At 44.5% G+C, this 16,387-nt stretch overlaps 1 pseudogene; it reads right to left on the bottom strand.

Moving 5' to 3' along the window:
• Positions 1-2,801: 2,801 nt before the first annotated feature.
• LOC136537463 (uncharacterized) lies at positions 2,802-8,186 on the bottom strand (annotated as a pseudogene).
• Positions 8,187-16,387: the final 8,201 nt, after the last annotated feature.

Genomic DNA, 16,387 nt, shown 5'->3' with positions numbered 1-16,387 from the left:
AGCACAGCACAGCGCGCAAGCTAGCGGTCGGTTCGTTCACGGGAGCGCGGCCGGCATCCGCGCGCGACAGTCTTGAGGTGACAGGGCCTGCCCGCGGTACCAATGCGGATCGACCGGAGGGAGGCACGGACGGAGTCCCGGCAGCCGGCAGGCGCGTCCGTCCGCCTCCGTCGTGCGGGATGGATCGACGGCTCCCTCGCTCGCTCGGCAGTCGGCACGGTGCCGCCCCGCAAACAGCGGCGGTGTCCGCTAGTGGACTCACGCGCGCGCATGTGCATCCCACCGGCCTGCAGGCGCTGCACCCGCGCGCTACGGCCACGGCCACGAACACGACGGAGCTATGGCTATTGGGCGGGTCCTTTCTTTTCGGCGCCTGCCTGCCTGCCTGCCTGTGCGGCTGTGCGTGGCTGGTTTCTTCTCTTTCATTTCACTGTGGTCTGTGGGCATGGGCTGTTGACCGATCGATCCACGCACGCACGACCACCCGTTTCACTGCACCGTTTTCACGTGAGCGCCATGGGTGCCTGTTGGGTAGTACTCCGTACCTAGCTAGGCGGAGTCTCCGCCTCTGCGCGCGTCATCTCACCACCACCGCTCAGTCCGTCCTAGGCCCGCGCGCCGCGCTCGGCCGTTTTGGCATGTGCATGGATCACTGCCATGCATTGCTAGCCGCCTGGGTCCATTTCACCTCTGAACGAACGCCATATGCATGCCTAGCCCAGGGGGCGCAGCTGAGCCCGTCAGAGAGAGAACACATGTCTGCTCTGCTTCTGTTCCTACAATTGACCGCCACGCTACCAACCATGCACACCAATTGGGACGACGAGCCGTGCGCGGTTGCGCAACGCCAATTGCACACGACAAGTAACCAACCGACCCATCAAGTACAACTCGCTCATTATGGTGCAAAGCCTAATAATCATTCTAGCGCATGTACTTGACCGAGGTTAGCAAGTCTCCTGACATACTCCCTGTCCCAAATTTTAGATCATTTTATTTAGTTTTGTCCTAATTTGAACCCCTCTAGTTTTAATGACGTTTAGACAAAAGGTACATCAGCATCTGTAGCATCAAACTAGTTTCATTAGGTACATCTTTTCGCTGAAAAAAAAATTAAGCTGAAACACTGTTCCGGCTGATTTGTTGTGAGAGAAAAACACTGTCCCGGCTGAAAAAACAAACTAAAAAAGACGGATTATAAGAAAAAGCCAACATGACCTATCAGACATGTCGTAATAGTGCAATGATAGATTCGAATGGATATTGACCAGTGATCGCACATAGAAGAGCTCAGTACATGGACCAAACAACACAGCAAAGGCTAGGAGTGGCCATTTAGGTAACTCGAAAAATTCAGATCGCGTTGTTCAGCTATTACAAATTGATGATGATACTCACTCTATTTCAAATTAAGACGTTTTGGTTTTTATAAGTACATTGATTTTACTATGTACCTAGACATAGCGTATATCTACGTATCAAACAGTATGTCTTCAACAACTACACTAATATTGTTCAAAATGGTAGCATAAACACACATACAGATCACAGACCACAGACATGAATTTCGGATGTTAATGAGTAATTCGGGTTCCGGGAATCAATACCAGAACTACTTGAATTAAATTTTGGTACCTAGAGTTATTGTCCAAAATTATAATAGGGTATTTCAAGTATGTGTAATTCAAATCCGGGTCTGAATAGTTCGGGTTTGGATACCAGGTTTTATGTCCAACCCTAACGCACTGTTCGCTTAAGCTACTTTTCAACTATGAAACAACGTTTTTCTCTCGCAACATTTCAGCGTAAGCCAAATTTCAGCATAAGCGGCTTAAGAAACGTGATGTCGCCATCCATCAACGTCTACCGTCGCTGTTGCTTTTGGGCCACACCACTTTCTGTATTCTCTCTGCAATAGTCATGCGAAGGCGCTCTCTCCGCTGCTCGCTATGCCTACGAGGTAGCTAGGAATCCTACCAGGATACCGACATCAGAACAACTCAAAAGCGCTACTACTTTCAGAGACTGACGTGGATTCTGCGAGGCCTTCTGCAGCCAACTCATTGCCTACGGAAGAATTCAACCTCGAACTGACCTAGTATAAGAATCTTGTCCAGCCACATATTCTTTTCAGTTTTATACTGGAGACAATTTGATGCTGCAAAAGAAACCACCTTCTCAGTACTCTGATGGACTTAACAACACAAAATACAACATCCTATCTCCAAAAAAAAGGGGAACAAAAAAAGCATAACATGCACGCTACTTACATATACAAGTAATAAATCAGAAAATAGAGGACTAACTGCCAAGACCGAACCAAGGAATGGGGCAAACCATATGAGGTAATGATGAACATGGCACGTACAGTTTTGTGTAAAAAATAATGAAAGAAAAGGAAACGCTAGAGCTGGTATGTAACATGCTAAAGCCATCTGGGGTTTCATATGAACTAATAGGAGATAAGCAGACTAGCAGAGTTTAGCAACTGCAATTGTGCCGTTGCCATGTAACAGTCATAAAATGTAGCTCAGTTCAGAACCCTGTCATCAGGCAAACACGCCAAATATGCTACACGACATCACAAACAGTCCAAGTTTCATCAAGCACTAGTTCCCCTCTTAATCACACAATTCTCTTGCGCATTGTAAAATAAAGAATCGTCATTGCACCAGAAAAATCACTGTCAAATGTCAAACAAATGGAAGCAAGTGCACAAGTATGGGACATATATTACCATTCGAGAGGATACACTACATAGTTTCAACTTACAATGATAGACACCTCTCATAGTCTACTAAAAAGAAGCATCATGTAATACAGTCCAGAAATTACCGCCACATAAATGAAAGCACAACAAATATTCCAACTTGAGAATAGAATACACGGTTTCAACTTACAATGAAGTGCCACAATATCAAGTTATCAACATATTAAAAAAAACTCAAACAACCCAGACGAACTAGATGGCACTGTAAATAAGAAGAAATAGGCATCCAAATTGAAGTCGACAAAGGACAAAGACCTGGGTGTGGGTGTACACCCATGCCTCCCATGGTCCCACCAACTGAGCCTAGCTCAATTCCTAATATCAACACTATCTTGTTCTTTGCAAATAAAAACAATAATCATGGAAGTCTGTACTGAAAGAACATAGGTAACTGATATCACAATTTGTCACTGTGAATCTCAGGTCAAGCTGATTATGTCGTGATGCCATATAGGTTTAGGAGGCCTGGAGACTGGTGATTTATACAGACAACATTGAACAATAATCATGACAGGCCTTCTTTAAGAAACTGGCCTTCAGCTCCCTTTATGTAACTCTACTTGAAAAATAATTCCTGCAGAAACTACAGGCTAGGAGTGCCAGGCACAAAAGAAGCTGGTGGACAAATATTCATACATTACAAATGATCCAACACCACCACATCTAATTCTGTAAGAGGGCTGAACCAGATCTAAGTGTTGGCCATTAACCATCCATATTAACAGAAAGAGATCCAATCGATCAAGTTACAGCAAATCCAAACCCCATGCTTCAACTTCAATACTCGATGCCTAAAGCTTGGCCAAAAGAGTTCTCTAAACTTCCTAGGACGATACCAGGTGTTTGGTATGGTTTTCAAAACTTTTAGGGATAGATAAATTTTTGGCAAAAGTGAATTTGGGCACAAACCAAACACAGACGTGACATGTATAAGGCCAGAGAAATCTAATGAGTAAAATTTCTTGCAAAGAAACTAGAGTCAGATAAACTCTGAGGGGACGTCGAGATCAATTTGCATCCCCTAATACATCAACTCCCAGATCTATTTCTCCTATGGCGTGATTAACTAGTCGTAAGTTGTAACTATTGGCTAACACTGAAAAGCTGGTTCCAGTGAAGGAAACCTGGAACCAAAAGCCATAAATCTAGATCTAGGTGTAGTGAAGGAAACATGGAATGAAAATGTAAGTTTTGGATCAAAAGTTACACATCCAAGTGAACAACCTCACAGGAAACTAGACCAGAAATATGTGTCATTGGTATCAATGACGACACTGAGCTACAGACACCCACAGCAACGAGATGGTTTAAGCTCACCAGTTTTCAATATATCAGTACTAACAAGATGCTGTCCTCATCCTATATTCAAGAACACATTCACAATTAGGGAAAATCTGTACGATCAAACTTCAAGAATTACCCAGTCTATATGCACTGTGTAAGATTCAAGTTGTGAATTGACAAGCATTAAACAGAACATCCAGGAAAAGAACATAACATTGATATAGTAGGAAGTTTGTGAAATGAAGAGGCAGAGTCTGCAAAACTTCAACTGATAAATGATACATGTGTCAGAGGAGCACAATGCCATATGATATGACAGACTGCAAGTCATGATGGAAGGAAGAACAAAGAAGAGGTGGAAGGAGCAAGGAAGGGACTTGTGGTCCTACCACCTACTCCATACAGCCATACAAAACCTTACCTTAGAAAATATAGAACCTCTTAAACAGGAAAGAAATTCATACGGTTAAAGCTAGACATATAACCTCGGCAAATCACATGAATGTTATTCCTTCTGAACTGATCATAAAAATACTTGACCAAGTGTTGTTCACGAGCCTTCTTATGTGTTAAACCAATGTGTTTGCTAATTCATGGATACAAAACTTGATCAGCGAAAACCTTATACTAACAAAATTTATATCATTAAACTCTATCCTACAACTAGTGTGATACAACTAATGCATTTGCAAATTACTGAGAATCAGCCATTTTCTTTGAACCTGTAAGTAGTAGTGTGAACATGTGATGCAACTAAGCGATTTAAACTCTCAAGGTCACTAGGGATCATTATTTTCCAGATGAAAGAAGTCAATTAAACAAACTAGTTGGCACAAGAGTAAGGTAAGTAGCGATCATTATTCAAACAACTTGAGCATCACACTAAAGAAAATGACCTACACCTTTGTACATTTAATGATTTGGCCAAGAATATCAGAAGATTTTGATGAACCACCTAATTGTTGAGGAAGCTGTTGAACACCTTTGCACGCTTAAGAAGATGAACTGAACTTGCAATCTCTTGAACCTGTAAGTATTAGTGTGAACGTGTGATGCAACTAAGCGATTTAAACTCTCAAGGTCACTAGGGATCATTATTTTCCAGATGAAAAAGTCAATTAAGCAAACTAGTTGGCACATGACTACGGTCAGTAGTCATCATTATTCAAACAACTTGCGCTTCACACTCAAGAAAATTCTCTACACCTTTGTACATTGTGTAATGATTTGACCCAGGAATATCAGAAGTTGGATCAGCCATCTAATTATTGAGGAAGTGTTGTACACCTTTGCACGCCAAAGAAGATGAACTAAACTTGTAATCTCCTGAATAAAAAGAACATCTCACTAAACAATGCACATTCTTTTAGTTTCTTTAACTAGTCAGGTAAATTATTTGCTCATAGACATCAATTTATCTGAACATTACCATAAAGCAAAGCGTCCTGATCCTGGGTATTTACTGCCATAACGGAATAAAACAGGCTCTACTCATAGAAAGAAGCACAAATCGCATTGTCAGAAAATGCGCTAGGAATTCCATTGCTTTCTGCGCTACAACACGGCCATTGCACATTGCACTAACGTTAGCTGAACAGAACAGATACAAGTATAGTGAGTAACCTGGTGATTGTCTGGTGTCGCTTTATTCTCTTTTCTTCTGAAACTGAGGTGTCACTTCATTCTCAAACAGCACTGCATTTCGTTCCTTTGTAACATGGTGGTTGTCTGGTGTAGCCTTTCTCTGGGATTGGTCTGAAATGCTGTTAACATGCTCTACATGTGTGCTGTAAACGTCTAGACATCTTCTTGAATAATGTGACTGTGATGGCCTGGGGTATCATCCCTGTAACTCTAAGAAAAAAAACAAAGTACACAGGCATACAGCAGATAATCAGATTCGAAGAACCACCTGTTAATTGCGATGACCTTACAGGAAACGAGGAGCTAGGATTGTACCTACAAAAGAGTCCTCCGCCTAACGCCTGTGCGTGGGCACAGAGATCAGAAAACCACCGCATACTGGAATGCAAAGAAGAACGGGGCCGCGGATGGTTGAAGCGGAGACCGCGAGCCACGGGAGATGACCGGGGAAAGCCGGAAGGGGAACGAAGTGGCGCCGGCGGCGGCGCGGCGGCGGGTTGCGTTGCGTGTGGATGCGAAGTGCCAACAAAGATGGGCCATTGGGCAGCAGCTAGCAGCAGGGCCGTGGTGTTTCATTGGCAACGGGCGGACGATGGCCCGGCGCTTGTGGGCCAGAGGCAAATTACGGAAAATGCGTCCCAGAGTGAGGTGGGCCGACGCGCTGCCGGTCGGCAGCTTCACTCGCGATCGCCCGAGTGTTCAGCAGCCCGCGCGGCCGCAGCCTCTCTGTGGGATCACGCACGGGACGGTGCGAGAGCGTCGGGCCGGAAGCCCGGAAGGAAGCAGGCGATGGCACCTTCCTGCATACAACAGCATCATGGCTCCAGCTACTTTCGGCTACGGTTGCGGCAAAATTGCCAACTACTTTCGGCTACAGCCTACAGTTGCGGCAAAACTGCAGAATACTCTAGGACAGTGCTGCAGCGAAGCTGAAACGAGCGTGTGGTCGCGTCTAGATCCAAACAAAGAATCAGCTGTCACCTTTAATTTTTCACCATATATATTTTAGCTATTAGCTAAGAGTACTGGTCGTGTCCCGTACCGGAGGCCTAAAGGACGACAATCGCGAAGTAGTAGCAGTAGGTGCGCGGTGGCATCGTCACGAGGAGAAAGAATTTTTTTTTTGGACTCGTTGAGAAAGAAGTGGAGGGTGCATGAGAGGGGATCCCGCCTAAAAAGACATAAAGTAAAAAAAAAATATTTTCCTATTCAATGTTTTATGATGGCTTTCAAGAACTAGAAAATGGCAATGGGAATGGAGGGGGTGTGCGGGCGATAAAATGGGAGTTCCAACATCATTTCTTTAGTCTCTGATGATTTTGTAATTTGGCACAAGCGCTTAAAGTGTGACCAGGATGTAAACAGTCTTAATGACTGGCGTAACCACCTCCTTGCCTGTAACTCCATCACTCGTTTCAGTTAACTGGAAGCGATCGTTTAAAATGAAAAGTTTGGTAGGGAAGCTCTCCCTCCGTTTGATTTAAAAAAAATGACGAGTCGCTGGGGTGGGCTAAAAAAAATTGTCGGATTACCCCGAGCCTGATCCGATACACTGATAGGTCAGGTCAGATGGAATAAATTTTTAGATTTTTTTTGCTTTGAGTTGAATTTTTTAGATTACATCGGGTCATGAGTCAAAAATCATATCTAAATCTAACCTAACGCACCGGCGGGTCGAGTCGGATGACCCATGATCAAGTCTAGGTCCAGCCAATTAGACAATGTAAAATGAAATTCACATGTTGTCGTGCGTTGATTCGTGCATTTTTCACCCTTCCTTTACCCGGTTTGTCATGTCGACCGTGTTGCATTGCATACTTCTCTTATGAATGAATACATGTTGGCAAAGTGAGTACGAACGGTAAATAAAAAGGACCTTTTTTTCGTTCTGTCTTAAATGGAAGACTACTTACTCTTTTTATTACACGTCAAAGTGTACCTTCTCATCGAAATAGCCTGACTTTTCTTCAATATGGCTGGGCTCAAGAGACTAGCATCTTCTTTCTTGTGGGCTAGGTATGCTCGTCCCTGAGTGAGCTGTCTTTTGTAGCTGTACAGAACCAAACCTATTAGACATTTCTGATTGGAATTTATACGTAATCAATCTTGTGGTGTGTGTTTTTCTCCTCCATAACAAGCCTTGATAGCTTAGCCTTTCCCATACCAGAAAAGAAGACTTGGGATGACTATCTTTAGCCAATTAGTTTTGAAAAAGGAAATTGGTCTCGGCTCTTTACCCTCCTATGTATAGGACACACCATAAAAAAGTACTGCGACGAATGCATTCAGCTCATTCTATTCCCTATAAAGCGTGACTATTTCGGAATCGATCCATCTGAGACTGTAGGCGTAGACATGGCGAGCAATGCCATCCATCTTCCATCGCGGTGGGGGCATCCGGAGGTATTCTGCTCGCAGCGTCCGAGCGTTACTTCAGAGTTCAACATACTTGCCTCACGCCCGATACAATATCTGCAACAATTACCATGCTCGCAGAAATAAAATCTGGTCCATAACCGGTGTCTATGGACCACAGACGGACTCAGATAAAATTCTATTCATGCAAGAAATCAAGGATATGAGGCAACAGGTTCTCCCAGCGTGGCTACTTCTAGGAGATTTTAATTTAATCTATCGAGCCGAACATAAAAACAATCCACGCATCAACGTGCCAATGCTAAATAACTTCAAAAACACCATCGACAATCTTGAGCTTGCACCGATTGATCTCCGTGGGAGAAAATTCACTTGGTGCAACGATCAATAAACGCCGACAATGACCAAAATAGATCATCTGTTCGTTTCAACAGATTAGCTAGAAATTCTTCCAAGAGCCCACTTACAAGCACTAGCATCACTTGGCTCTGATCACTGCTCTCTTTTCCTTCAAGGGGATGTCGAATTGGATTTCTATAAAGGCTTCAGATTTGAGGCGCATTGGGCGAAAATGCCCAGCTTCACCGAGAGGGTTCAGGAAGCATGGAATTCAGTGGTAAACACACAGGATGACATCCTGCGCATACACGTGAAATTATTGTGTACGGCCAAGGCATTAAAGAATTGGAGGCCGAAATCTTTGGCCGGCTACAAATTTACATGGGCCATTCTAAACATAACATTGACAAATCTTGAAAAGGGCTCAAGAGTCGAGGAACTTAACGCCAGAGGAGACCAATTTCAAGAAATATCTCAAGACAAAGGCGCTAGGGATAGCAGCGATGCAAAAAGCGCGAGCTCGTCAGCACTCGTGGTTAACTTGGATTCGTAAAGAGGATACGAACACACGTTTCTTCCAATTGCATGCCAACATAAGAAGGAAGAAGACTTTTATTAGTGCTCTCAGTGGAGATTCAGGCGTCGTGGTCTCACAAGAGAACAAATCCAGGCTCGTACTGACACACTTCTCAAATCTTTTAGGAACAACAACTACAAGAACAAGGGCTATTAGCTAGAGCGAGTTAGGATATGCCCCTCACAATTTAGTCATTTAGAAGATTTGGATGCACCCTTTACAAATCAAGAGATAGAAGCTCTAGTGAAGGACATGCCATCTGAAAAGGCGTCGGGCCCAGATGGCTTCATAGGAGTCTTCTACAAAACATGTTGGTCAATTGTGAAAGAAGACTTGAATCGGGCGATCATGAGCTTTTACAACCATCGGACAGCAAGACTGCATTTAATAAATGAAGCAAATATTGTACTGCTGCCCAAAACACAAGATGCAATGTTTCTATCAGATTATAAGCCCATAAGCCTCATCAACAGTGTGGTCAAAATCATCACAAAAATCCTAGCCAATAGACTAGCACCACACATGAATTCCTTAGTATCACACGCTCAGAATGCCTTCATCAAAAAGAGATGTATTCATGACAATTTCATCTACGTGCAGAGGGTGATACAATTGTTGCATAGAAAGAAAAGGTCGGTCTTAGTTCATTAAGCTGGACATTTCGAAGGCTTTTGACTCCATAGGTTGGAGTTTCCTACTCGAGGTGCTACAAGCCTTAGGTTTTAGCACAACGTGGAGAGATTGGATATTGGTATTACTAGGTACACCTTTCCCCTTTATTATTCATTCTAGCCATTGACCCGCTTCAACGGATCATCGAGGAGGCAGCACATAGAGGGATCCTAAAACCGGTGCTGTCGAAAGCGGCGAACTTGCGATGCTCCCTGTATGCGGATGACGTAGCAATTTTCGCATACCCGGAGAATACAGAGCTCGATCACCTACTAAAGATATACTTAGTTTCTTCGAGGAATGCTCGGGGCTAAAGATCAACATCTCCAAGACAGAGATATTTCCAATAAGAATGGACAGCGTAGCGGTTTCTGGGTTACTCCAAAATTTCCCCAGCAAGATATGTAGCTTCCCTGGTAAATACCTAGGCCTCCCTCTACATGTTCAGAAGCTGCGTAAGATAGAGGTACAACCATTGATTGACAAAATAGGGGCAAGATTACCGGGTTGGAAAGGCAGATTCCTATCCATAGCTAGGAGAGAGACCCTAGTAAAAACGGTCCTATCATCTCAACCAATTTACCATATGACCGCATTCCCAGAACATAAATGGCTAATCAGGAAGATCAAACGTTTGAGGAGTTTCCTCTTGAGGGGAGAAACGCTAGACAAGGTTTATGGTGGACACTCCATCATCAACTGGCCAACGACATGTAGACCCAAGGAAAAAGGCGGTTTAGGGGTATTGGACCTTGAAAGGTTGAAAGCCCTAGTTTGATTTTAGATAATTGATGAAACCAAAAACTAAACTTTGATCTAAGTGTGTGAATTAGATAAGGTAGTCCAATCCAAGTGGTGGAGTTAGATGATGGTCATGGTGAAGGTGATAGCCACAAAAGAGATGATCAAGTGCTTCACAATTGGAAAAAGAAGAAAGAGAACAACAAAAATAGACTCAAGGCAAAGGTATAATGGTAGGAGCCATTTTTGTTTGCACTGAAGACACCATAGAGGGTGTGGGTGATTTAGGATCAATAGCCATACTATAAAGAAGGGAAAATTTTAGCTAAGCGGTTATCGAGTGCCACTAGGTAACATAATTCTTGCATATGCATTAGGGACCTATTGTGCTAACAATTAACCCTTGTAAAATGCTTTGAAAAATGCTAACACACGAGCACATGAGTTGTACACACTGCGGTTAGCATCTTGGAAGCAAGGGTGAAGCGATTGTTGAGATAGAAAAAGAAAAGAAAGAGTAGGGGCGTCGAACCCTAGCTCAGGAGGCGTCGGACCCTACCTGGTCAGGTCCAACAGCCAACCCTAGCTCTTAGGCGTGGGCACAACAGCGTCGGACCGCGCAAGGAGGAGTTGTTGGATGCTATAGGAACACTATTCCTAGGGTCCGACGATGGCCAGCTGACGAGGAGGTTGACACGAACGTGACACGTGGAGGCGTCGGACCATCGCTGGGTCCGTCGGTCGGCATCGGACCAGGGTCCAACCAAAAAACTAGCTTTGGACCCTCTCGGTGTAGGTTTTCTAAGCATCGGACTCAGGGTGTCAGTAGGTCCAACGATGGCTCCTGGCTAGGTATGATGGTGTGTCCTTTGGCGGCAACGGTCATCTCTTTCAAATGGGACACGTGGCTTCATAGGAGTGGCCGCTGGTAGGGTGTTGGACCCTACGTCAGACGGTCCGAACACCCCAAAAAGTTGAGTTCGACGACCCTTCCCATGGCCTAATGACTAGTAGAGCCTTGGGGGCTCTATAAATAGACATGGCTCGGCTTTGGCTCACCCTCTTGGATATTTTCACTTGTGATACATCCTTGTGAGCCTAAGCAAACACCTTTCCACTCATCTCCATCATTGATTCGTCATCATAGTGAGATTGGGAGTGATTCCTAATGCATTTGCTTGAGTGATTACATCTAGTGGCACTTGAGGATCGTTTTGGCTGTGGATTTCTTGTTACTCTTGGTGATTACTGCCATGTAGATGGCTTGGAGTAGTGGAGGAACATTGGCACGAGTTGGTGATTGTTTGTGGCCGTCTCCTGGTGATTGTAAGGGGTCTTGTACCTTCCCCGGCGGAGAGCTGAAAGGTAACTCTAGTGGATTGCTCGCATCATTGAGTTACCTCATTTGTGGTAGATTCTTGCGACACCAAGTGTGGGCTAGGAGTGTGATACCTATTAGTCGTCCGAACCACCAAGTGTTGGTTGACACAACGGGGACTAGCATGCCGGTGTTGATATAAATTAATACACATAGAATAATCCATAAGCTCACGGATAATATAACGATGTAGCACTTCACCTAGGAATACCCTAGTTTTATATCAAACTCAAGAAAACATGTGTGAGAATAACCAAATCTATCTTATCTCAACTTCATAATCAAGTCTAGATAATAGGAGCATAGATGAGACTGCTAAGGTCTTCTAGTTCTAACTTTGGTAAGCTTTGTCTTATATTGCTCAATTCTAGGGATATTATTAAAGAAAACACAGGCAGAGTATGTTTCCTATAGCAACAATGTCCTGCTAGGCCTACTAACGGGAGGTGGACTACAAAGGATTCAATGAGGCTATAAGAGTCACCCCGCGAGCTACCACCGATCTAGAAAATAGGGTATATTCACGAGTAACCAAGTCTAAGCACCACGCTTACACTACTGAATACTATTTTAACCCAGGAGCTATAAGGATTAAAGTACTCAAAAGAGAGTCGCAAACTTAAAGAATAATATGAACAAGATGCTTACTTGAATTAGAAGTCGATTACTAGAGAAATCTTAGAAGCAAGCTTAAGAAGAACTTGATTCCGCCAGGGTACAAGCCATAGAGAGAGCTCCAATAGGCCGGGACTCCTCCAAACTCTTCCCTCTCACTATCTCTAATACAAGACTAGATCCTATTGATGACTAATATTCTCTTAATTGCTAGCTCTGATCCTGGTGGACATCTAAATTAGGGTTTCTGGCTTCTCAGCTCTCAGGATCAAATGCCTATTCCTCTTCCTGGGGGGTGGCAGGGGCTGGTATATATAGCCCAGAACATCCAACGTAAGCCCTTGGATCAAACTGACTTAAAGAACGATGGAGATACAATCCTTAAGATGGTAGAGAACCGACATAACAATGAGGCTGATAGGTGGGACCCATAGGGGTCGGGCAGGCCTCTAGGTGGGGCCGGGCAGCCCCACATGTGCCGCTTCGGTGATTCTCCTTTTGAAGTCTTCTAGAGTCTTCCCACATCGATTACGCGGCAGAATTCCGTGACTTCTTTTGACGAATAGGTCCTCCTTGGCGATTTTCTGATTAAATTCTGCTGGAAACATAAATTCTCCAAAACTCATGGAATTTATTCAGTTTAAACCCCTAAGTCTACATTGGTGATCATTTTTAGCCATTTATACAAGTTGTATTGATGGTTTATGATGAATGTTAACTACCGTCAACAGCCGATAAGCACATGAACCTCAGGAGAAAAATCTTGGTGTCCATTATGATTGGAATTCTCCCGGTGATTGAATTGGCTTTCATATTGTGATTGGTTTATTCCTCGACACAACGGTATAATCACCCTACTCACTTTCTTACATTCTTTGCAAAACTAGTTGTGTAGCAAGCTCTTTAGTGTAGCTAGTTTTGAGAGCTTGCTTGCTAGTTTAGTCTCACCTAGTGGAGCTCTTTAGTGTAGCTTGTTTGAGAGCCCTTAGTGAGTAGTGACTTAGCCTATTGTGTGCCTAGAGATTATAACAACTAGAATTATTGGGATAGGTGGCTTGCTACCCTTGTAGAGCTAGAGCAAAATTGCATTACGCCATTTAGTGTACTAAGCTCTTGCTCTAGTGAATTTATAGAGAATTTTTATAGGCTATTCATCCCCCCTCTAGCCATTTAGGACCTTTCAAAGGTTCTCAAGGGCATTAAGACTGTGATGGCTTTTGTACCAATGGAAACACAAGGAGAGAGTATGGAACTAGCTTGATTTGCCGGTAGACGACCGAGACAAAGAGTTATTTGCGGCATTGACAGTGGTGTCGGTAGGTGATGGAAAGTTTGTCAGGTTTTGCACGTCTTCCTGGGTAAACGGGAGAACACCGAAATCCATTGCTCCATCCTTGTTCAAGAAATCCCAAATAAAAAAATTGACGGTGTGGAAGGCTTTGGAAGAGAACAGATGGTTATCACATATCACCCCTTTAGTCACGCCACAAGAAATAAGGCAGTATGTCACTCTTTGGGAAAAAGTGGGACATGTCCAATTGCAAGATAATGTAGAGGATAGTATTCGTTGGCGTTGGACAACGGACGGAGAATACACAACAAAGAGCGCCTATGGCATCCAATTTCAAGGCACGTTTAGCAAGCTCAAACTCTTACCGATCCGGAAAGCGAAGGCGGAATCCAAGTGTTGATTCTTTGCTTGGACATTGCTGCACAAAAAAATCCTAACCGCCAACAATTTGATCAAACAAAACTGGCCAAATGATCCAATATGCAAACTTTGTGGTATTGATCTAGAAACACCAACACATCTTTGCAAGGATTGCAATTTCACAAGAAGTTTGGTCCATCTTAAAGCAATGGTTGGGCCTGTTGACAATTGACATAGTTAGTTTGACAGGATCTCTGCATACATACCGGCGCAAGTGCCGAGCTAAAATTGACAAAGAGCAGAGAAGGGCGTTCGATGGTACTATCATCTATTTTTGGTGGAACATATGGAAGGAGCGGAACAGGAGAACCTTCCAAAACAAGAGCCTATAGCCGAGACAAGTCGCGCTCCTGTGCAAGGAGGATCTAGAGCAATACCAGTTGGCAACGAGACCGAATGTCGGACTTCAGCAAGAGTAGTGGGACTTGCTTGTTCTTCTTGCTCGTCTGGTCTGGGTCTCTCTTTGTCTCTCTCTTTCTTTTCGGTTTTCAGTTGCTAGGTTTCGTGTCGCCGCTAAGGGAGGTGACTAGTCGGATAGTTGGCCACAGTGCCACAGCGGCAGTGAGCTCTGGTTTTGTTGTAATTTGTAAATTGTAAATTGTTTTTTCTTTTCCCTCGTCTAATAAAATCCCAGCAAATCTTTTGCTGCCTTTCTAAAAAAATTCAGAATCGAGATGGTGTCGAATAGGGAACAGACGAAAGTTTTTTCTGCTTGAGGGAAACCTTCAAGTTTTTGGTGTCGGTCCTTTTATAAAAGTTTGAGAGCTCAGTGAGAAGCACAACTTTCCTTTTTGGAAGACAGCGAGCTTTTGCACAGAATCGGGAGAAAATGAAGGAAGAACAGAGCCTGTTAGTTTGCTACAGTTCCGGCAGCAGCGTGCTCGCCCTGCTCACCGGCGTCCGTCGTGTCCTTCGCGGCGCTTCGCGCGCTTGGACGCGCGGACGTCCATGTGATCGAGCTCGAGAAGGCGCTGGCATGCTGGAGTTCGTCGCTCACCCCTATAAAATGCTGAGCGCCGGCGCCATCTCTCTCTTTCTCCTCTCTTCGCTCCGCCGTCGTGCTTTCTGTGCGCCGGCGAAATTCGCCGCAGCCGCTCCATCTCCATCCAATTGCTCGCGCTTCTACCTTCGCCTTCTCCTTGTGCCCCTTCCTGACTCGCTCGTGCCACCTCTCTTGGCCAGAATCAGCCATGCGCTCGATTCCCGCCGCGGCCGTCATCCATAGCCGCCGCGCTAGGGCCGCTGTGCGCTCGCCTCTCCCATTCACCTCCGCCCAAGCCGACCATACCCTCGCCTTCCCCAGCTTGCGCCGCACCTCCCGCGCTCCTCCACCTCGCGTGCGCGCGCCGCTGCCGCGCAGCCGCCACGCGCAGGAGTGCCACCGCCGCGCGTGGTCCCGTTTCTGCGTGTCACGGCTAGGCGAGCCGCCAAAACCAACGGGCACGTCCAGGGCCGCTGCCTCTCCCGCACGCCCGCCGGCCGGCCGAACGCCGCCACCGAGCCCTCCCCGGTCAGAAATGGCCCGGTCCCGATGCTCCCCTGCTCTGTAACCGTGAAGAAGGCAAAGAGGACGCGAGAGGGAAATAAGAGAAAGATGAGGGCGCTAGGGTAGAAATCTGTGACTCGTGTGAATAGTTCCAAATAGTGCACATGTACGGCGGGTTAATTTTTTAAATGAATAGGGTCCTTTTTGCAAAGTCACCAGGCCGCGCCTGGGCAGGCCGTGATGGGCCGGCCTGCTCGCGTCGCTGGGCCGAGCCGGGCCAACTTTCGGCCCGAGGTCCTTTTTTCTATGTTTTATTAATTTCCAATAATGTATTGATTCTTGTAAATTCATAAATAAATATAGAAACATCATAAATCTTGAAAAAATTAGCCTTGTCATGATGTGCTCTACCTAGGAAATATATGAGTTGGTCAAAAACAGTAATTTTTGGATGCTTAAAAATTCACTCAATTAATGGAAAAATGCTGGTTGCATAATTTTTGTAGGCAAAAATAATATCCTGTGATAATGAAATTTTTTGAGTATGTTTAATATATTAATACCTGCCTTCACAAAAAGTTTGGCATTGTTTTGAATTAGTTGACTTGATCAATTAACTTAAGTGTGTTTAAATGCCTTTTTCTTAATTAATAAATACTAAAATGATTTGTATAAATCCTTAAATGATTTTGATGTGATTTTGGACTTGATTGTGGACCATGGAACACTAACCCCTTGTTGTTCCTTGGCAACCTAATTAATTTCATAATTTGCTCATGATCAACTTGTTGCTT

Source organism: Miscanthus floridulus, chromosome 2, assembly GCF_019320115.1.
Source record: "Miscanthus floridulus cultivar M001 chromosome 2, ASM1932011v1, whole genome shotgun sequence".
Lineage (NCBI taxonomy): Eukaryota > Viridiplantae > Streptophyta > Magnoliopsida > Poales > Poaceae > Miscanthus > Miscanthus floridulus.
Note: the sequence above shows the minus strand (reverse complement) of the source record. Positions and strands in the feature narration are given on the sequence as shown.